The sequence below is a fragment of the Macrotis lagotis genome, chromosome 5, assembly GCF_037893015.1.
Source record: "Macrotis lagotis isolate mMagLag1 chromosome 5, bilby.v1.9.chrom.fasta, whole genome shotgun sequence".
NCBI classification, from domain to species: Eukaryota; Metazoa; Chordata; class Mammalia; order Peramelemorphia; family Peramelidae; genus Macrotis; species Macrotis lagotis.
The window spans coordinates 231,262,375-231,285,374 of record NC_133662.1 but is presented as its reverse complement, the minus strand read 5'-3'; the positions used below and the strand labels follow the sequence as shown (position 1 = coordinate 231,285,374).

General features: G+C 36.9%; 1 long non-coding RNA gene across 1 annotated transcript in view; it reads right to left on the bottom strand.

Annotated features, from left to right (window-relative positions):
- Nucleotides 1-15,034: 15,034 nt before the first annotated feature.
- LOC141490110 (uncharacterized) overlaps nt 15,035-23,000 on the bottom strand; it is a 76,246-nt gene continuing 68,280 nt past the window's right edge. The window contains exons 3-4 of the long non-coding RNA XR_012469061.1: nt 17,038-17,388; nt 15,035-15,773 (exon numbers count right to left, since the gene is read on the bottom strand). This is a non-coding gene — a long non-coding RNA (uncharacterized LOC141490110). The remainder of the gene's footprint in view (nt 15,774-17,037; nt 17,389-23,000) is intronic.

Genomic DNA, 23,000 nt, shown 5'->3' with positions numbered 1-23,000 from the left:
GTAGGGGTTTTGTAGGCAACAATGAAGTAAACAGGTGATAATAAGACATGAATGATTAGTAAATATAAGAATGATAGTGGTCAACTTACTGAAGAAACCAGAATGAAATAGGATCAAATTTACATTATAGATATAGATGGTTTACCTTGGTAAGATGGGTCACTTCTTACTGAGACAACAGTAAGGAGGAAGGAAGTGAGATAAGGAAGAAAAAAGAGCTCTCAAGCATCAACCTCAATTTTTTCTGTATGAGGTAAGGTCCTCAAATGACAAGCTGGGGAAGGGGAATATTTAAGGCTTAAGGAGGAATGAAAAGATTAGAATATTCACGGAGGTGAAGGAAATAGTGAATTGATTGGAGCAAAAACTTACTTTCAACTCTAAGATTATGACTCTAAGAAAAATACAAAATTTAGATTTTTCAAAATGATCATGAAGGAATCATTTAGACTTTGACTGTTAGTGATTTAAAAAATTGTCATGAAATAGATATGTGAAACAAAAATATACACACATATATTTCTGTTTATTTCTAGAGCCAGCAAAGATAGGTTGCCACAATGCTATTTATTTTAATTCAATAATATACCACACCTTGATGAAAATCTTTGGTGAGTCTACAATCCTAAGGAAGGACTGAATTATTTGAATTCATCACATTGCAGAATAGTCAATCAACAAATACTTTTTGAGTGATTATTATGTCCAAGGCAGTATCTCTGATACAAAGGATTAGAGATGAGAACCCATGAGAAATGGTAGATTAGAATGAGGTCTGCTCTTGGACTGAGTGGAACTTTGTTTAAATCCCAGCTCTGTTTTTTATTATCTGGGCAACCTTGAATAATCCTTTCCTTTCTCTGGATTCCAGTTTCCACATCTATAAAAAGGGGAACGTGATAGCAATTTTCAAGCACATGAAGAGGCATTAAACTTGTTTTGTTTGTTATCAGAGGGCAGAGCCAGGAGCAAAAGAAGTAGCAAGGAGGAAGATTTAGGCCAACAGGAAAGAAAAAATTCCCTAATAAGTAGAGCTAATCCAAAGTAGATGGTCTGGCCCAGGAGGCAGTAATTTCCCTTTTCTTGAAGGTCTTCAATCAGAGGCTAAATAACTATTTGTTGGGAGTGCCATCAAGGAGATACTTGATCAGGTACAAGATGGCCTCTGCCTTCTTTCTCTGAGATTCTTTGATCTTTATGGTCCCTCACATCCTTAGATGCTGTAACCATTTATGACATTTGGAATGAAATGTAGACACTCTTGGATGTTCCAGGTTACACTTGAGACACTATATTACTGTAAATGGCCTTCATTAGCTCTTGTCATGCATTCTGTAAGTCTACAGAAATATCAGCCATGTCATTTTAACTAATAAAGAATTGTAGTTTATAATTTTATCCATAAGATGGTGCTCTTCTATAACCACCAGAAGAGAGGTAACTTCAAGGTCCCTTTGACACATAAGTAGACTATATTCATTCTGATAAAATGGCTGCCCAACCTCCAAGTCTGGGACTTCAGAACGCCTGAACAGGAAAGAATCTCTTACTGACTAAAGTTTAGAATGAATCTATGGTAGAATACAATTTTTTTGAACTTGGGATATGAACATAGGACAATTTATAACTCCAAAACCCCTATCTCTCTTCTCTGGGAAATTCCAGGGTTCAATCTCAGTCCCTCTATGCTGATATTATACAGGTAATCATCTTTGATGGACACATGATTTCAAAACTCATGGGACTTGTGTTCAAATTCCATCTCTTTTATCTCCATTGTCAACTTGGGCAAAACATTTAAGCTTCGTTAAACCTTAATATCTACTCTGTAAAATGACAGGTTTGGAGTATCCCTTCCACCTCTAAATATATGATCCTAGTATTTCACATAGTGAAATTGTAAAAAGACAGCAGTAGATTATGCCATTCTTCACACACTCGTCTTCCAAATACCTCCTTCCACTTTTTCTTTAAATTCTTTAGAGTAGTTTGGATATTGTCCAACACTTTGGAAGCAGAAAAATGTTGATAGACAACAAATTTCTCAGAGAGGAAAATGAAATCCTTAGCAGTGTTATGTCAGGTCTCTTTATTTTCCCCAAACTACCATCATCCCAGTCCCCAGGACGAGTGATGTTTGGAATGCAAATAAGGGACCTCAACAAAGGAGATGGGCTCTTTAATGGATACCCTGGCTCTCTGATGTCAATGCTGGTTATATATAACCTTTTTTAAGTTGAAGAATTTGTCATCAGTGCAATAGCTGACCTTGAGGCAATCCTCACAGTATTTCTCTTTAAGTCATTGCTGGTAAGATTCTTACTAGAGTCCTTCTCAATAGACTGATCCTTCACCTGGAAAATGGTCATCTCCTTGAAAGCCAGTGTGGTTTCAGAAAGGATAGAGGAACAATCAATATGGTGTTTTGCTTCCAGATAACTCCAGGAAAAATGCCAGGAACAGAACAGGTTTCTGTATATAACATTTGTGGATCTGACCAAGGCCTTTGATACCATCGGCCATGAGGGCTTATAAAAAATTATGTCAAAATTTGCTTACCCAGAGAAGTTCATCAGTATTGTACATCAGTTCCATGATGGTATACATGCCCAGGTTCTGGATAGTGAATAATACTCTTGAGATTTCCCAGTCACCAAAGCAATAAACTAAGGATGTGTCCTGGCTCCCATACTTTTAACATGATGTTTTCAACCATGTTATCAAACACCTTCCTTGAGGATGAACTTAGTATATTTAAATACACAAATGTGTGTGTGTGTATATATATATATATATATATATATATATATATATATATATATATGATATACACATATTATCATATGCAAAAGAGTATATGATAATGACTTAAGAAGTGAGTGTTGTATCTCCTAAATTCTATTAGAGTTCAGAGGAAGAAAAGAGCACAGACACTAGGTACCTAAGGAATCTGACGGATCATGAAATCACCAGAGCTATAAATAGGATTTCTTTTTTCACATGAGTCAAAACAGTTGGATTGGGATGGGATGTGGTGGAGGGAGGAGATGGCAGCACTGAGGAGGGTCTAAAGGTAGATACTCTCTGGAGGAATTGGAGCAAAAAGAATGAGATGTGTGGCCTGTGGAGTCTTGCTGGTATATACTGGTGGAGGAGATGAGCTTCAGTTATCACTGGTGCCAGTGCACAGTCATCATCATGTTGCCTTGAGTATAGGGGCAATAATCCAAAGACTCAAGCTAGTTATGGATCTTAGAATCACACAAATTCACAATCAGAGGTGAGATTTCAACCCAGGTCTTCCTGATTGAAGCCAATGTTTTGAACATTGTGCCAGTGCTTTGACCATTGTACCACTGTGTCTCAGATACAAATTCCATCTACAAAATCTCCAATAAAGGAATAATAATATTAGAGATCTGAAGTTGGAAAGAGTTTTAAGAGGTTATGGGTCCTACCTCCTCATTTTACAATTGAGGAAACTGAAGTTTAGAGTCTCAGTGATTGGTCCAAGACCAAGACAGGTACTGAGCAACAAAAGGTAAAAGTTTGAACCCAGGTCCTCTGGCTCCAAAGTCAGTATGCTTTCCATTTTACTTTACTACCTCTCAAAGAATCAGTTTTTTCTTTTAGGAAAAAAAGGTGAAATTGATATCTAGCATATTTATCTTATAAAGTGTTTTCAGGGAACTAAGAATGGAAATATCAATTATGTTAAAATTCAAAGATACCAAAAATTACTTTCCACTTAAATTCAAAGGAAAAAGTTAGCCTAGAATGTTCAGATTTTCATTTTATGTATAATTTAAATCTTATTCATTTTATTAGTTCTGCAAGGTACACATTTAAATTGAAGGAATCATTGCTATTAGACATCCTTATTTACAAATATAAATTACAATTTTTTAGAAAATGCTTTTCTCAAAGAACGTATTTTTCCTTCCCTTTCACTTTCTAAGGAAACAGTAGTTTATAAGTTTAAATTTGACTAATAATAGAACTTGCTACATATTTCTCCTATGACTCACTTCTTCCCTTTGTCTACTACCACTTTGGTGGGAAAATTGATTAAAACTCCATCAGCAAATTTTTTTTTAGGTTTTTGCAAGGCAAATGGGGTTAAGTGGCTTGCCCAAGGCCACACAGCTAGGTAATTATTAAGTGTCTGAGACCAGATTTGAACCCAGGTACTCCTGACTCCAAGGCCAGTGCTTTACCCACTATGCCACTTAGCCACCCCAGAAAATTTTTAATAGGTAAATAAGTTGAAAGAGATTTGAGTTTTCCATGGAAATTGTTTGTTTGAATAAAAGACTCTATCTTTAAGAGTGGGCAGGTAGATGGTACCATAGAGCACAGAGTATCAGATCTGGAATTAGCAAAGTTTTTCCTTTCCTGAGTTTAAATCCAGCCTCAAACACTTCTGAGCTGTGTGACCCTGGGCAAATCACTTCACCCTATATGCCTCAGTTTCCTCATCTATAAAATAGCTGGAGAAGTAAATGATAAACCTCTCCAACATCTTTGCCAAGAAAACTCCAAATGGAGTCAGGAAGAGTTTGGCATGACTGAAAAACAACTGATCCACAATAACAATAAACACTTAATAACACCAACTCAAAGAGTTTTCAAAGTCAACAGAGATATCTGGCATCTATTGTATTGGTTTCAAGTAAGGAGTTACCATTACAAGTTTGGGCTTCTTTTTTTTATTAAAATTAAAATTTTTTATCAGTTTTTTTTTCTACATTACCAAATTTCACCTGGTTTCCAGACCATATTAAAAAGAATATTTTTAAAGAAAAAAGGAAGAGAAAAACCCCAGAAAAAAAAAATCAGAATGAATTTTTAGTGCTCATGACAGAATCATGTCAATACAATATAAATGACAACATAACCTAAATCAATGAACTATTTTAATGCTATCTTAATCAAACCATCAAAAGGATAATTCACAAAATACTTTGATAAAATAACAATTAATTTAGAGGAACAAAAGATCTAGATTATTAAGGGGAATAAAAACAAGAATCAAGGGGAAATAATATCCCAGACCTCAAACTTTATTATAAAGAAGCATTAATAAAACCCACTGGGCATTGCTTAAAATAGAAAAGTAGATCAATGGAAGAGTATTTCCAGTCTCTGTCCTGGACCTTCTTTTCTTCTCTTTTGATGTTATTTCATTTAGGGGTTTCATCAATTTCCATGGATTCAATGTTCATTTCTACTAAATACCTCCTTAACTCTGAATCACTAGGATTTTACAAGTAAGCCATCATGTCAACAGCAAATGAGAATAATTTTTTCTCCTTTTTTCTGCTTTTATACCTTTAATTTCTTTAACTTGTTTCATTACTATTGCCAGTATTTCTAAGAATGCTACTACTGATCATAATAATAGTTAACATTAACACAGTGCTTTATAGCTTACAAAGTGCTTCCCAAGTATTATACCTTTTTATTCTTAGAACTCTAGGAGGTAAATACTATTATTGCCTCTATTTTTTTTTCAGAAAAAGAAACTGAAATAGATAGAAGTTAAGTAACTTTCCCAGTTCCACAAAGTTAGTAAGTGTCTGTAGCCAGATGTGAGCTAAGGATTTGCTGACTATGGGTCTGTTACATTGTTTACTGTGCCACCTTGCTGTTGCTAGAACATAATAATTAGAAATACTACTTTCAAGGGGAAAAAACAGAAAAATAAAAAGGGGAAAAAAATCAGTAAACTCAATACATTAAAAATCTAAAAATATATTCAATATATGACATCTGTGCGCCTCCCACCCCTGCAAAACCATGGGGTTAGGGGGTCTAGTGTGAAGAACTATATAAAATAGTATTGAAGAGAATGGGCTTCCTTGCTTTTCTACAACTTTTACTGAAAGACTTCCATTGCATTTTCATTGCAGATGATGCTTGCTCTTGGTTTTATTTAGAGATATAATATTAAATACTGAATAGAGATATCATACTAAAGATACTTTTAAAAATCACTCCATAGTTCCATTTTTAGGGCCTTTAGCATAAATTAGTATTGTATATTGTCAAAGGCTTTTTAAAACAATGTTGAGATAATCACGTGTTTTGAAATATGTTTATATAATGTTTGAAATATGTTTATTTTTAAGATGATTATGTTCATTATTTTCCTAATGCAAAGTCATCCTTCCATCCCTGGCATAAATACAATTTAGCAAGGATGAATAACTTCTTTGATGAATTGTTATAGTGTGGTTAGATTTTATATGGCATTATTAGTAGTATATATAATTCTCATTCTTTGCTTTAACCTTCCCTAGGCTAAGTATTACTGTTATATTTGTCTCATAAATATGAAAAGAGTCTAGTAACTTGATTTCTTTCTTAATCTTTGGGAAGTTTGTGTACTATTGATAGTAATTTCTTTATGAAAAGTTTGATAGAATTCTCCTGTGACTCCATCAGGCCCTGGAGCTTTTTTCTTTGATAATTCCATTACAGCTAGTTTTATTTCCTTTTTTGGGAGTAGATTGAAATATTTGCTTAGTATTGTTAGTTTTAGTATTTTACATCTTTTTTATTTCATAGGGGAAAACCTCTTTTAATTTTTTATTCTTGTTTTGTTTTACTTTAGTTTTGGTTATAACTTTTCACAGTAGGTTCTAAAAATATTTTATATTTTTCCTTGCTTTATTTTTATTTCTTTTCAAAATAAATTTTTATTGCTGTACTTTGTTTTGTTTCATTAGAATTTCTCTCAGTATCCCTCATCTTTGCCCTTTTTTAAAGCCATCTCATATAACAAATGCTACTTTTAAGAGAAACATAAAATCATCAAAATCAATCAAAAATTAGACACTCACCCCAACCTAATTTCTTTGCAAAGATGTGAAGTTCATGGATTTGGTACATTATGTTTTCATATATTTTCTATGCATTGATTAATTTAACTGCTTTTTTTTTTCTTTGTCTTTTCCTGGTTTTTTTCCCCTTGAAAACAAAAAATGAAAAAGTCTTCTCATACTTTTTTTCTTTGGGGCCATTCTTGCTCTTTGGAATTTTTGTATCACTCTCTTTTGATTGTTTGGTGGTGATTCTTTACATGAACATTATTATAGTTATTGTGTGTATTGGTGATTTTTTTTATCTCTGCTTATTTCACTTGGCATCAGACCTGCAAATTTTTCATTTCTCTGTACTAGAAATTTCTTTCAGCACTTAAATAACATACTTTATTTAGTTATTGATATTTTAGATATTGACATACCTATATTTTTAATAATATATTTAAATATTTCAATATTTAGATATTGATAATCTGTTTATCTCCAATTATTTTCTACTGAAAAAAATGTTAATATAAACATTTCTGTGAATATGGGTGTGAACCTTGTGCATTTATTGCTTTGTTGGTAAGATTTTTCTGTCCTCATTTTAATCGGACTGACCAATAGTTTACAGATTTTTGCTAGTCTTTTTGGCATCTAAGTCCATAATTAAAACTTAAACTAATTTTTAATTTTTAATAAGAAAAATAATTTTAATAAGAAACATAAATTTTATTATATTCAGTTACATTCAATATTATTATTATATTCAATTATTTATGTGCATGTTGCCCTTTGCCCCATTCTGTGGGATTTGAGTTCCATGAGACTGTATTATTTGTAACTCTGGTAGAGATTGTTGAATCATTGAAAATATGAGAAGTAGAGACTCTTTGGGGATGTGAAGACAGAAGAAAAATTTGGAACAGAGCCTTGAAGAATAAAATGCTTTTTAAAAATCCATGGCTCTAAAGGGGCAGGTAAATCCCTCTACACAGGCATATTACCTCATCTATGATTTAATAGATAACCTTGAGATGGGTTTGCTGCCAAAACAAACAAACAAACAAACAAAAAAACAATGCCTCAGTACCCTGAGGCCAACCTGGCAATGAGCCTTTCCAAATAAAAAGAGATTGGTCCTTGGATGACTCTGGAACCATTTGTGAAGCCTTCCTAGCTTCATAGGACCTACAAGAATTTGTGCTATCCTGGCATGAATCTTGAAAACCCAGGGTCATCTCCAAGCTATGTGGGAGGTGGGGAGAAAATAAATATAAAAATAATAATAACAATAATAATAATAATAGTAATAAATAATCATGTGATTGTCATGCAATGAAGAGGCCCCAGTTGAGTATTTATACTCCAAGTTTATAATGGGTCAAATCTTATCATCTTGACAATGTTGAACTGCCCAGGCAAAGGAGTAGGGATTTAGATAGTAAAGGTTACTCAGAGTTGAGAATTAGCCAGGTAAGGATTGTGGAGTGTGTGTGTGTGTGTGTGTGTGTGTGTGTGTGTGTGTGTGTGTGTGTGTGTATGGTGGGGGGAGGGGAAGGGATAGGCAAGGACTTCTAGGGCAGTGGCTAATGAATCATTGAAATGGCATGAAAAGTGGATCTAATGCCATTTGTGACTGGCCTCTAATGAAGCATCATTATGGAATAAGGAATTCATACTTCATTCAGGCTCCCAAGATGTAAGAAAATGCCTTGGTGTTTGTTATCTGCTATCCTTATCACGGGCTGATATGTCAAAAACAACTGCAGCTGTCCCTCTCCACCTGGTGAGATGTTTTTTGAGACAGAAGGACAGTGCTTAGCGCTCTTCTCTAAGACTAGTTCCATCATTCAGCTTCTAACATGAGAGCACTTTACAGGTTTATCAACATCAATCCCTTCATGAACTATTGAAGTGTCATCGATGGGAGGAGAGATGATCCTTTTCTTATTCACCACCTCCTATGAATGATAGTTGCCTGTTTGACCTGTTACACTTAATGAAGCCGAAACTGCTATTTCCCTCAATGACTAGATAGAATTTCTCAGGCTAACTGTTCAATTATTTCAGATTATTGAAATATTGCCTCTAAATGTGAAGGAAGTTAGTTCATGACTACCTATGTAAGATGACTACCCGTGCCTTGCTTGATTACATATTCTCCTGCCTGCCCTTTAACCTTTCTGCTTGTTCCTTTTCTTCCTCTTTCACAGGCTTCTCTTATAGGATCATACATACATTCATAGGCAGGTAATAGGATCATAGCATCATCTCTTAAAGGAAAATGAGTTGTCATTGAATCCAACCCTTTCATGCTACAAATGAAAAAATGGAGACCCAGAAATGGAAGTGATTTGCTCATTGTCACGCCCAGGAAGTGACCCAGATGTTAACCAACCATGATATCTTTGTTCCTTCTATTCCTTATAGGCCATAAAGGTGGGGTTGCACAGTAGATAGAACAGTGGACTTGGAATCAGAATGTCCCCGGAAGAGACACTTAACCTCTCTTTGCCTTACTTTCCTCATCAGTAAAGTGGGGATAATAATAGAAGCTATCTCCCAGGGTTGTTGTGAGGTTCAAATGAGATAATAATCATAAAAAGTGGTTAATTCTATGCCTAGCAGAATTTAAATAAATGCCTATTTCCTTCCTCTTCCCTTAATTATGATCGTCCCCAGTGTTGTCCTTGGCCCTCTTCTCTTCTCTCCCTATGAGCTACTCATGAATATAGGCTTTTTAAAAATTCTTTCTATGGCTCCAATGCTTGCTTCATAATAGTTCTCTCCTGTTGGGAATTACTTTTTCAAAAATTTATATTTATTTTCCTGTGCATATAGTGTGCAGCCCCAAAACAGATGGACTGTAAATTCCTTCAGGGTTCTTTCTTCTAGTCCCAGCCAATGGTTGTGTCTGGAGCATAGTTGATACCAACTAACATAAACACTTTAACAGAGATGGTGATTTGGTATCCACTAAAACCCAAATTTTATTGGGAGATGATGGCACATCAGAGGCCTTAAGTTTTCTTCAAATTTTGTTATTTATTTCTTCAATGATCCTGGGCAAGTGACTTCCTCTTTTGTTTCTCTATTTCCTCATCAGTAAAATGATAAGTTTGGACCAAATGAGTTCTGAGGTCTCTTCTTGTTTGTTTATTATCCCAATATTTTATAATTGCTATTATAATATAATACTATCAATTATTACAGTATAATAATATTATGTGTTATAAAATTATACATGTTACATATAATAATATTATTATATTGTTAAGAATATGTTATTATAGTGTTGTTAAGAAATTTTTCAGTCTTGTCCAACTCTCCATGACACCTTTGGGGGTTTTCTTGGCAGAGGTATTGGAATGGTTTACCATTTCCTTCTCTGGCTTATTTTTACAGAGGAGGAAACTGAGAAAAACAGGATGAAATGACTTGCCAAGGGGCACACAGCTTATATGCATCTGAGGCTGGATTTGAACTCACAAAGATGAGTCTTTCTGACTTCAAGTCCAGAATTCAATCAACCATGCCAGCTAACTTCCCTCATTGTAATATTACTAATTATTAAAATTGTTTTATAATTATAATATTTTTAAAACCAAAATCCTGATCCCCTCTCCTAGCATTCAAGGTCTCCAGAATATGGCACCACCCTTTGCAACTTCCTCTCTACCTACTCAACAACATCAGCATTCTGTTCCATTTAAACAGATCTCTCCTTCCCAGTATAGATTGTGTCTTTCCCATCTCTGTATTTTGACCATATAAATTTTCCTCCTAAAGAATCTACTTCATCCAAATCCAACTTATCCTTTGAAATCCAGTTTCAATCTCCCTCCCACTGTCTTCAACTCCGACTGATCTTTCCTTCCCTGTACTCTTAGGATACATTTTTTTTCTGCTGAATTATTAAATCAGTTGCATTCATCTCACTAGGACCATAGATTTAGGGCGGGGAGGGATTCAGAGTCCATGGAAACTCACACTTGCATTCCATTGAAATGAAAAATGAGGTTCAGAGGAAGAAATCCTATTGCTAATTAGTAACACCTTTCTAATCTTTCTGAATCAAATGTTCTTTCCATTTCAACCATGCTCAGATCAGCAAGGATTTTGAGTTGGAAGAGACCTTAGAAACCAATTCATTTTTTTTTCATTTTACAGATGGTTAAACTCAGACTGAGGGAAGTTAAGTGACTTGCCCAGGGTCCCACAGCTAACAAATACCTGATGCAGGATTTCTAGGTGATTTATAATACACTATTATAAACACAAAGCCTCTCTTCATAAGCCCTGGCAGTTCATGACACCCCAGGCTTGTCTGAGCTTTCTTGGTTGGCAAAATACATCAGTGACTCATTTAGAGTTTGTAGGTCACTTCCTTTCTCTTGGTCTCAGTTTATTCATCTATAAAATAGCTGTAATAAAAATTGTCCTGTATATATCATAGGTCTGGAGTCAGGATCTAAGGAGACAATGTTTGTGAAAGTACTTTGTAATTGGAAAATGTTATATGAATATGGCATGTCCTGCCTTGCATTATTTTATGATTCTTGTGGGGCAACTAAAAATGAAAGAAGGGGAAAGGAAGGAGCATTAAGTCTCCACTATGGTCCAGGCACTATGCCATTATTATCTCATTTTATTCTCACCACAACCCTGGAAGGTAGGTGCTATTATAATCTTCATTTTAGGTTGAAGAAACAAGTTGAAGTTTGAAGTTGAAGAAACAAGAGATTAAGTGACTTGCCCAGTCACAAAGCTAGTAAATGACTTGGACCAGATTTGAAAGTCAGGTCTTTCTGACTCCAGATCCAGTGTTCTACCTACCACACCACCTAGCTTCTCCCAAAGACAAGAAAGGACCCAGAAAGCAGAACTCACCTGACAAAGAATATTATATGACACAACTTAATTATACCAGAATACCAAAATTCTTTCAGATTCATGCTTGCCATCCCTAAGAACTCTGGAACTGTTTCTCAAATTGATGCATGATGAATACCAATAGAGTTTAACTTTACAGGTTCATATACAGCATCTACTCTGTGAAAGGCTGAAGGTACAGGCAAGAAGTCTTGGGTTGAAATCTTGTTCCTCATTAGCTATAGTACCCTGATAAGTCATTTAATCTTTCCTCAGCCTCAGGTTCTCTGTCTATAAATTGAGTTGTCAAAAAGGTCAAATGAGATTGAATATAATTTAGTCTAGAGATTCTTGATGGGTTTTGTATCATGGACCCCTTTGGCTGAGTGGTAAAGCCTATTGATCCCTTTTCAGAATGTGTCTTAAATACATTGAATAAATAAGATAAAAAAGAAAGCAGTTATATTGAAATCATTATTAAATTAAAACAAAACAAGGTAGTTCATGGACCCTGAGTCCAAACTTTTCATTCTACAGATAAGGAAATTGAGTTTGAGAGAAGTAAAGAATCTTATCCAAAGTCATATAGATAAGTGTCAAAGGTGGGACTTAAAGCCTGATCCCTAAATCTGAGTTCATTGTGCTTTCTAAGTATATGGAAAGCACCATGTTGAATGCTTGAGGAATAGCAAAGAAAGCTAAAATTTTTCACTGGAGCTCAAATCTGACACTAGAATATAAAAGTTCATTTTTTTTTTTCAGGGTTAGGGTGGGATAGAAGGTATCAGGCTACTTTAATGAAGATTTTTCTGGTCACAGTTCTTTCATCCTCATCCTCAAAGTTTTGTTGAACATTATCCATATCAACACCAAAACTTTGAGGATGAGGATGAAACAACTCTTTCACTGGTTTAATCATTTCTGGCTCTTTTGGATTTAGTTGTATCCTGGTATGGAAAGATGTCACACATTCTTTCCAAGTCTCAGATGATTTCAGAGCTTCTCTTTCTCCTCTCATACTTTTAAACTTCAGTTTTTCATCCTGCCAAGGACTGTCACTTCATCCACCACTCCCCATCCAAATCTATAGGCTCATTCCTTTAATAGATAGCACTAGTGTGGGGGTGGCAAGGTCAGCTGGTGAGATCATCTGTTTGTAAACATTTTTCTCAAATAACCTCCCACTTAATAATTATAGTAACTTGTGTTTATATAGACGACACATTGAGGTTTACAAAGAACTTCCTTAACAACCACATATTTCCATTTTACAGATGTGGAAATTGAGGCTAAGGTATATGATATGGCCAATCCGTCTATGTATCATAATTAGGATTGAAGTCACGTCTAAGTTATTCTTTCCAATAAATTAAGATTGAAGTCATTTTTCAAAGTTATTCTTTCAAATGAACTCTGCTTCTGAGAATCATTCAACCTTGATGTTGATAGGAAACTCAGAAATCATGGCATCTAATTTTACCTTCAATTCTAGAATCTTCCCTAAAATGCCTTGGAACAGGGTTCTTTTATTTCCTTTGTTTGAACACTTCCAGGGAGAAAGAAATGAATTTTCCTGACACCCTTTCAAACCAACAGTTCAGTTCCACTGAACAGAACAGAGAAGGAGGACTAAGTCTCTGTTGCTACTTACAATAAAAGCCTATTTTAGTTTTTAAAAATAACTATCATGTGTTATAAAGGTCCTTTCTTCCTTTCCTTCCCCCTCCATATCCTATTTCCTTTCTTTATCCTTTCTTTTTTCCTTGCCTTGACTTCCCTTCCTTTGATTTCCTTTCCCTTTACTTCCCTTCTGTCGACTTCCCTTCCCTTATTTCCTTTCTTTTCTTTTGACTTCCCCTTCCTACTCTCTGCTTCACTTTCCTACCCTCTTCTCTATCCCTTCTTTTCCTGCCCTTCCCTTCTTTCCCTATTCCTCCTTTCCCTATCCTTACCTTCTCCTACCTTTCCTATTCTTCACCTCCCTTCTCTACCCCTCTGTTCTCTATCCTTCCCTTCCCTTCCCCTTCTTCCCTATACTTCCCTTTCCTTCCCTTCCCTACTCATCTCTCCTTTCCCTACTCATCCCTCCTTTCCCTTCCTTTCCCTATTTTTCCTTCCTTTCCCCACCCTTACCTCCCTTTCCTTCCCTTCTCTTCCCTTCCTTCCCATTCCAGAGAAGAGCTCCTCTTCTCTTTTGGAGTTCATTCCAGGTAGCAGTGTATCCTGAGCCTCTGGTACCTTACTTCCTCCTTTCTCTCTAGCTAGTGGCATAAAACCTAGGGAATGGGTTTCTGATTTACCATCCTTTTTCAGGCCATACCCCAGCCTATCCTGGAGAATGAGATAAGGACTCCACATTTATCCTTCCACTAATTACTGGGAAGGGCTGTTTAAAAGTTCAGATCACTTCTGTGTCAAACTGAAGCCTGTTAGACAGGGAAAACTGAAGCCCCATCTCCCAAAGATGCCCAGTTTTCTTATAAGAGATAGAGGGGACCAACCAGAGAGCCAACAGGGTCCTTTACCACTCTCTCACACACAATTTTCTTTGAGATCCACTTTTCCATAGAATCAGGAAGACCTGAATTCAAAAGTGACCTGACACATACTAGATATATGACTGTGGGCAAGTCACTTACCCTTTGCCAGTCTTAGAGTCTTAGTTTCTTCATATGTAAAAATGGAGATAATATTTGTTCTGACCTCCTTCTAGGGTTGTTATGAGGGTCAAATGAGATAATCGTAAAGCACTTGCCTCAGTGCCCAGCACATGTACTTTGTAAATGTTGGCTAATAGCTTGGCTCTTGACTCCTTGGAAATCTGGGCAACCCGTTCTGAAAGGTCCTCAGTGTCGACCAGGCAGAAACTAAAGTATCACTGCCTCCTAATGAAACATTTGGCAGCTCAGCCAAACATACCAGGAGTGCTTCCAGAGAAACGACATCCTAAATCTAAGACATTGCAACACCCTTGTTGTAGGTGGAGTTATTTCTACCCATCTGACACACCATTCATTTGGCCTCTATCATCACCTTGGCTCTAGGGAGTTACCCCTGCATAGAGCGAACAGGGATAACTCTGTCCTTGACCAACGTGGGGACTTAATTTTCATGTCTTTCCCAGTTGACCAAAGATGCTTAGAAAAACTTCATCAGGGAGGTGGTAAAAGACACTTGAGGAATAAGAAACAACCAGATAGCAGAAAACCCTAGAAAGACTTGCATGAACTAATGCTGAGTGAAGTGAGAAGAACCAGAACATTATACACACTATAGCAACATTGGGTGATGATCAGCTGTGATGGACTCATTCACTTCAGCAGTACAATAATCGAAGATAATTCTAAAAGAAAGAACTAGAAATGAAATCCAAATGTTCCTGTAGGATTTATTATCACACATTCACAAAATCAAATTTAGCCAGTCAATACTGATTCAGTGATCTGGATCTGCAGACCAAAAAAAAAAAAAAATGAATATAGCGGAATCCACAGACCTCTACATGAGATCAGGATAGCTATATGAATCAGAGAAGGCCATAGGTTTCTGGGTTTTAAAGTACAGTTAACCTTTTGGGGAAAACTGAGCTTCTCATGGGACATCTTCAAAGGAAGGGGAAGAAGAGTAAGGGGAGGTACTAAACAAGGATAACCTCTTCTGCCATCCTCTTTGTGACTGGTCTTCCCTTCTGCTCCTGGGGCTAACTCAGCAACCTCCAGAGCAGCAGCCAGAGCCACCCCTTGCAGAGGTCTGGGATCTCTGGCTGCTGTTGTCCCCACAGCAGCAGCAGCCCTGACGTCGCCTACGGCGCCGGGAAGGTAGGCAGCATCCTCCAAAGCATCCAGTGGAACTAGACCCACAGCAACCTGTGGACCCACAGCATCCTTCAGAGTTGGAACCACAGCAACCCCCTGAGCTGGACCCACAGCATCCTCCAGAGTTGGACCCACAGCAACCTCCTGAGGAGGACCCACAGCAGCCACTAGATGAAGGAGCTGGAGCAGGGGCTGGCATAGGAGTGGAAGAAGAACATTGGGGATAGCCTTTGATAGGAGCCTTGGAAGACATCTTTCTACTGTGTAGATCAACCTGAAAGAAAGTACCATAGGTAAAACACAGGTTAATTTTTTTCCTTCCCAGATATTCTTCAGATATAGCGCAATTAGCCTGATAGGGCTCATTTTCTAAAAAAAAGTCTCCCAGGGGCAGCTAGGTGGCACAGTGGATAGAGCACTGGCCCTGGAGTCAGGAGTACCTGAGTTCAAATCCGACCTCAGACACTTAATAATTACCTAGCTGTATGGCCTTGGGCAAGTCACTTAACCCCATTGCCTTGCAAAAAAAACCCTAAAAAAAGTCTCCCAGAAAGAGTAATTCTTTACCAATATGCCCCTCCGATTAGATTCTAGAACTATAGATTGAGGGGCAACTAGGTGGCACAGTGGATTGAGCACCAACCTAGATTCAGGAGGACCTGAGTTCAAATGTGACCTCACACACTTAATAATTGACTAGCTGTGTGACCTTGGGCAAGTCACTTAATCCATTGCCTTAAATAAATTTTTTTTAAAAAAGAACTATAGATTGAGAGCTAGAAGAATCTGTAGAGAAACTATACAGCCTAACTCACTTTACAGATGAAGAAGTAAAATGACTTATTCATAGTCATACAGATGGTAAGTAAAGTCAGGATCTATTTCTAGAATGGATATTTTCTACAAGGAGTCAATAATTTGCTACTAACCCCAAAAGGTCGTGGAGAGTATAAAATGAAATATTGTTAATGTTACTATACATATATACATATAAGGGCAAACATTGATAAGCAGTATATATATATATATATTTTACATAATTATATAAGAATATATATTACATATATATGATACATACATGCATATCTATGTTTCTTTGGGCCAAAACAAAGAATGAAATGTTTTTTAAAAAAGGCTCCAACCCTGAATTTTCTTGCCTCATTTTCTCATTTATCCTCTTTGATCCATAAAGAGTTCAGTATGATGGGGCAAAAGGGACATTGGGCTACAATATAGGTTTAGTGTCCATTGGGTTTTAGTCCCATGTCCGCTACTAACTAGCCAGAAGAAATTGTGATATGACCTTAAACAAGCCACACATCTTTTGGGCTCATATCTTTTTTACCTCATCTATAAAATAAAGGAGTTGTAAAAGAAAGGTCATCTTTGAAGGTCTAACATTCTAAAGCTCTCCATACCATTAAGCTATTTCTTGATATCTCCATCCTCACCCCCCTTGCTCCTCTGTCTTTGGCTGCCCACAACCTTAATCCACACTCCCCTTTCCTCTGTCTTCTTGGTCCCTCTTTGAGACTTACCCCACACTGGTTCACTCAATTCGTCACCAAGGGATGTCTTCACTTGAAGAGCAATGAACTGAGCAGCAACCAGGTGGAAGACTTTTTATACAGGTTCTAGACTGCCACCTGGCTAGTGAAAACATAGGCTCCTGCTATTGGAGGGAGGGGCCTCTTTCTCAATATGCATGCTCTGGTGACAGCTCATGTCCCCAAGCCAAATTCTTCCATCACTCACGTCCTGCACCATGAGTGAGTATTGTAGGTGGTGCACGTGGGAATTCAAATCACTTCAGAGTAGTATCAGGTTGCCTCTGGCATGTTGATTTTTTCCAACATGGCTCCACTGACCAGGAAGCTAGTTGTGTGCATCTGTTCATGGATGAAAAAGATATATGTGTTGGGTTGGAAAGAGGATGGTAAAAAAGTCTGGGGTTGTGTGGATGTTCATCTTTCCTTGGGCTTCATTTCTTGCCTTCCAAGTTCCTGGGATTATGCTCTTGATCATTTATATGTTTCTATATTAAATTATCTCCTTAGTATTATATTTTTAAAATTTGGTGATTTTTTGACTCATGTCTGTGTTGCTTGATCTTGGTTCTCCACTGCCAGCTGTTTGATTAGCCCAGTTCCTGAAATCCTGCTACTCAAATACATGATGCTTCATAGCATCACAGATTTAAAGGTGGAAGGAATCTTAGAAGTCATCAAATCAACCCCCTCTTTTAACACATGAGGAAACAGAGGCCCTAAAAGGTTGAATGATATACCTAAAGATACATAGGTAGCAGGCCACGGGGACAGGATTAGAATCTTGTTTCTCTGACTCTCTAGCATAATTTGTATTGTACTCTGTAGTGCATCCTAAAGGTCTTATTTAATGATGAAGTTATATAACCACACTGATGAAACTACGCATCTTTGAAAAATTGATGTCAATGATCTCTACCCCTGCTTCTGTGATACTGATCTATCAAGTGTGAGAGATCTGGATCTCTCTGTCATTGCTTTCTGTGTGTGTGTGTGTGTGTGTGTGTGTGTGTTTTGAAAAACAAAAGTGTCCAAAGACAGACCAGAGATACAATTACAAAGGCAAAAGACTTCTTGGAAGAGGCAGAGACATGAAAAGGGGTGTTCTGGGAATAATAAATTCTTAGTGTCTAGAGAAACCACCTAGGCTTTTAAGTTCAACCTTCTACTGGATTTTGAACCAATAAAAGAATCAGAGGTTTCCAAAGCTGAGAATTTTTTAAAAAATTTATTAGTTCAAAGAAAACTGAAAAAAAAATGCAGAGAAAGTAAAGACCACCAATGACATTACAGTTTCAAGTGGTTAGTCTGAGAATTAGGATTCTCTATTATATAAACTGAGAAAAATTTGAGCCAAGGCCAGACTTGATTTCATCAATGGCAAAGTGGGAATTTGTATAAGGGAAGATAAGGAAGTAATAAGAATCTGTCCAGGAATTATTTCCTTATGTAAAAAGGGTAAGGAGATGAAAGGCTTTGGAACAAATATCCTCCTGCCTGAGATCATGCTTTTCTGAGAAAGACTTGTGGCATCTTGGCTAACATCTTAGATATATCCTCCCTATGACTTGGTGAACAAGTGAGTAGTGACTAACAGTTCACCGCAGGTGTAAACACCTACAGAAGGAAACCAGATGTTAGAAATGGACCCTTGGAGTCAAGGTCCCCTGTGGTAATTGGTTAAGCAGGTGAGTCTAATCAATTCATCAATCAACAAGAATTTATTAAGCTATTTGGGGCAGCTACATTCTATAGATCAATGATATCAAATTAAATACAGGAATCACTTACCCCTGAATATGGATCTCTGCAGAGGTATATTGACTTAGAAAAATCACCTAGTAACATTGTCTGTGTTCTATAGTATTTTATTCATTTAATAAGTATTCCTCAATTACATTTTAAAATTTTTTTTTTAGGTTTTTGCAAGGCAAATGGAGTTAAGTGGCTTGCCCAAGGACACACAGCTAGGTAATTATTAAGTGTCTGAGACCGGATTTGAACCCAGGTACTCCTGACTCCAGGGCCAGTGCTTTATCCACTAGGCCACCTAGCTGCCCCCTCAATTACATTTTAATCTGTTCCTGGTCTCATTCTGGAATGTTCTATGTTACAACACATGTGCCAATATTTGACACTTCAGGTATAGTGGACAGAATTCTGGACCTGAAGTTAGAAAGACTCTGAAATTAAAATATGGCCTCAGTTAATCTCTGAATGACCCCAGGCAAGTTATTAAAATTACTTTAGCTTCAGTTGCCTTATCTGTAAAATGGAGATAATAATGTCACCTATCTCCTTGTTTGTGAGTCTCACGTGAGTTAACATGTGTTACATATCTATAATGCTCCATAAATACTAGCTATAATTAGCTATATCTATTTTTATTAAGCACTTACTATTTATCAAATGCTGTATTAGGTCCTGAGGATACCAATACAAATATGATTTATAATTCCTTCCCCCAACACATGCCTTCCAAGTGACTTTTGAAAGAAGAAGAAAAAACTTGGCTAGATCTGAAGAAAACATCCATCTAGCTATGCCTGGACAACCAAAGTGCCAGAGCCAGTTGTTGGCCTGGTGGGCACAGCTTAACCAGATTTGTTTTTCTAGTGTGTTAGCCAGCAGTCTCAGCTTCCCAGAAGGAACACTTTCTCTTTCCCAAGGAAATTCTTAAGGGATTTTCTTATGCAATGTTGATGACTTTGCTATGGAATCTATCATTAAGAACTTAGAAAAAGTGAACTAAGACCCCGTGCCTCCAAGTACCTGAACTGTGAAGGACTATTGTACTTTACACATGTACCAGATTCTAGAAAACATAATATAGTAATATTAGAGACAGAATATAGCAGGGAAGAAAATAGCAGAATGTAGGGAAAAAATATAGCAGCATTGGGAGAGTTCAGAGATCTGGTTCAATCATTTTCATATCTTCCCTTATGCTACAGGAGCAAGAAGAGGGAAAAGGGACGATGATTCTTTGAGGGGAGAAACAGTTTGGGGAAAGAAGGAACAAACAGGAGACAGCAAATACAAGATATCAGAAACTTTGTTAGTTTTCAATAATTAGAGGTGAATATTTTAATGCTAAAGATTTCACCAAAATGTTTGTGTGAAAGGAAGTCAACTCATATAACAGAAAACTTGGCTGCCTGAAGGTCAATCAGTCAATCAAATTAAACACCTCCTCCATGTTAGGCTTTGCACTATATGCAGGAGATACAAAAAAAAAAATCACACGCACACACACACACACACACATACACACAAAAAGGGTCTTTACAATCTAATGAAGGAAGACAATATACCAACGATATATGCAATGTAAGCTATATAGAGGATAACTAGGAAATAACAGAGGGAAAGTTCTGAAATTAAGAGGGATTGGAAAAGGGTTCCTGTGGAAGCTTAAGTTTTAGTTAGGCTTTAATGGTGCAAGGGATAGAATGAAGGCTCTAATGTCAGGAGGACTTGAGTTCAAATCCAGTCTCAGACATCTACTAGTTTTGTGTCCTTGGGCAAATCACTTAACCTTGATTGCCTTACATCCAAGACTATTCTGATTCATGTCTGGTCACTGGAGCCAGTAGAAAGTGAGTATGATGCATATTATGGTATCACCCCTCTGATGTAATGGTCTTCTTTGAGAAGGAAGGACAAACATCATCATCATCATCATCATCATCATCATCATCATCATCATCAAAGTAATTAGAATTGTAGAGGGATTTCAGACATGGAGGACAGCCAGAGAAAATACCCAAAGTCAAGAGATGGGGTATTTTGTGGTTGGCTATCCAGCCAAGAGTTCTCTATCATTGGATTAATGAATAAATTGTAAGAAGACTGGAAAGGATGGACTAGGTCAAGAATTTTGTATTTGCTTTTTGGCAATAGGAAGCCTCTGTGTTTTATTGAGAGCAGCTAGATGGTACAGCTAGATTGTCCTGCTTAGAAAGATATCTCAGACTTGACCTCATCCACTTAATGGTGTATGACCCTGGGGAAGTCACTTAACCCTGTTTGCCTAAGTTTCCTCATCCGTAAAATGAGATGGCAAGCTATTCCAGCCTCTTTGCCAAGAAAACCCCAAATGGGATCACAAAGAACCAGACACAATAGGAATGACTAAACAAAGTTTATTGAGTAGATTGGAGGTAGGGCAATTGGGGTGGAGGTGGCATGATCACTTTAATGACTGAATGGAAAATGGATTGGAGTGGGGAGAGAACTGAGGCAGGCAGATTCCCTGAAAGGCTATTGCAGTATTCCAGGTGTGAGATGTTGAGGGTCTGCGTGAGATTGGTGTAGGAAGAGAGAAGATGATATATAACTGTAGTGGCAAAAAATTGGAATTTGAGGGGATGCCCATCAATTAGGGAATGGCCAAACAAATTATGGTACATAAATATGATGGAATATTATTATTCTATAAGAAACCATAAATGGTCGGACTCTGGCAAAGAATGGCAGGATCTGATGGTAAGTGATGAGAGTAGAACCAAGAGAACAATATACACATTACCAACAACATTGTGAGATGGTCAACCTTAAGGGAAGCAGCTCCTCTGAGCAGTTCAGAGAGCTAGGACAACCATTTTATGCTGGCTTTGGACAATGTTATCCCCATCCAGAGGAAGAAAAACTAAACTAAACAAAACAAAGCAAAAATAACCCTTCAGAATCTGATGAACACTTTATTAAAATTATCTCTTATGTATCTCTTTCCCTTAATCCTAATTCCTCATACTGAAAATGAGGAATAATCTGTAAACATGTTTATCAAAAATATTATGTACAATGCTAACTTGACCATTTGCCACTGAAGGGAGGGGAGTGGGAAAGGAGGGTTGGAAGGAAATTTTGTAACAAAAATATACATGAGTATATAGATAAAAAAAAATTTTAATTTAAAGAAAAGAGAAGATGGTATATTTGAGAGAAGTAGAAAAGGTGTAGTCAAAAGGCAACAATTTGGATATAAGGGACTAAGAAATACTGAAGGATTTAAGATGACTTCTAGGATGTCTTAGTCTGAGGACTGAAAGATCAAAGCAGAGTTTTTTGCTGATAGCCAAGGGACCCTAAGACAGTTCAGTAGTTCGGGTCTCAAGAAAAGGGAGATGAGATGCTAAATTCTTGGAGAGGTCACCTATTCCTTTGATTCTGTCAGAGGTGTTCCTCTAGATGAGAAGAAGCAATTTATTAACAGTCTCCAAATCTCTCTATATCCACCATATTTGGAATCCCAATCTTGCTTATTCCTTCCATTGTTGCTGCCACTGTCCCAGCAGGAAGAATTCTGGGATCTTCTTGCATTTGGGGAAAAGAGACAACCACAGTATCCCCCAGAGTTAGAGCTTCAGTTTCTGTCAGAGCTAAGATGATAGTATCCTGTACATCCTCTGTGCTTAGAGCCACAGTAGGAAGAGACTGGAAAATATATAAGGTCATTTGGAGCGGGGCATTTGGGATGGCTTTAGTAAATTGGCATTATTTCTGGCTACACCGGTAGCACATTTCTATGAATTCAGGGGAGCTGAAAGATATAAACAAGAGCTTAAGGTTTCCATATATCAGTGATCTCCGGACATTGAATTTGAAATAAAATTCTTAATCGATTTTAGTTATAACCAAACAAAATTTAAAAATCTATACCTAGAAATTGCAACAAAAAGCACAATGGTTACTATTACTAAAGAGTTTATATTCTATTGACTTCATTAGGTTCAGATAAATTCTCAGTAACTTCAATCATTAGTCACTCCCTCCCTCCTTTCATTTTACCAATCACAGAATTATACATTTTCAGAGCAAAAAAGATTTCTAGCTGAAAACGAGTTTTCTCAAACCAAGTTTTTCCCAAATTTCACTTTGTGAAGACCTCTTGAAGGAGGAAGTCACTCCCTCCAGAGTGGGATGATAATGTTTGTTTTTGTCCTTGAAGA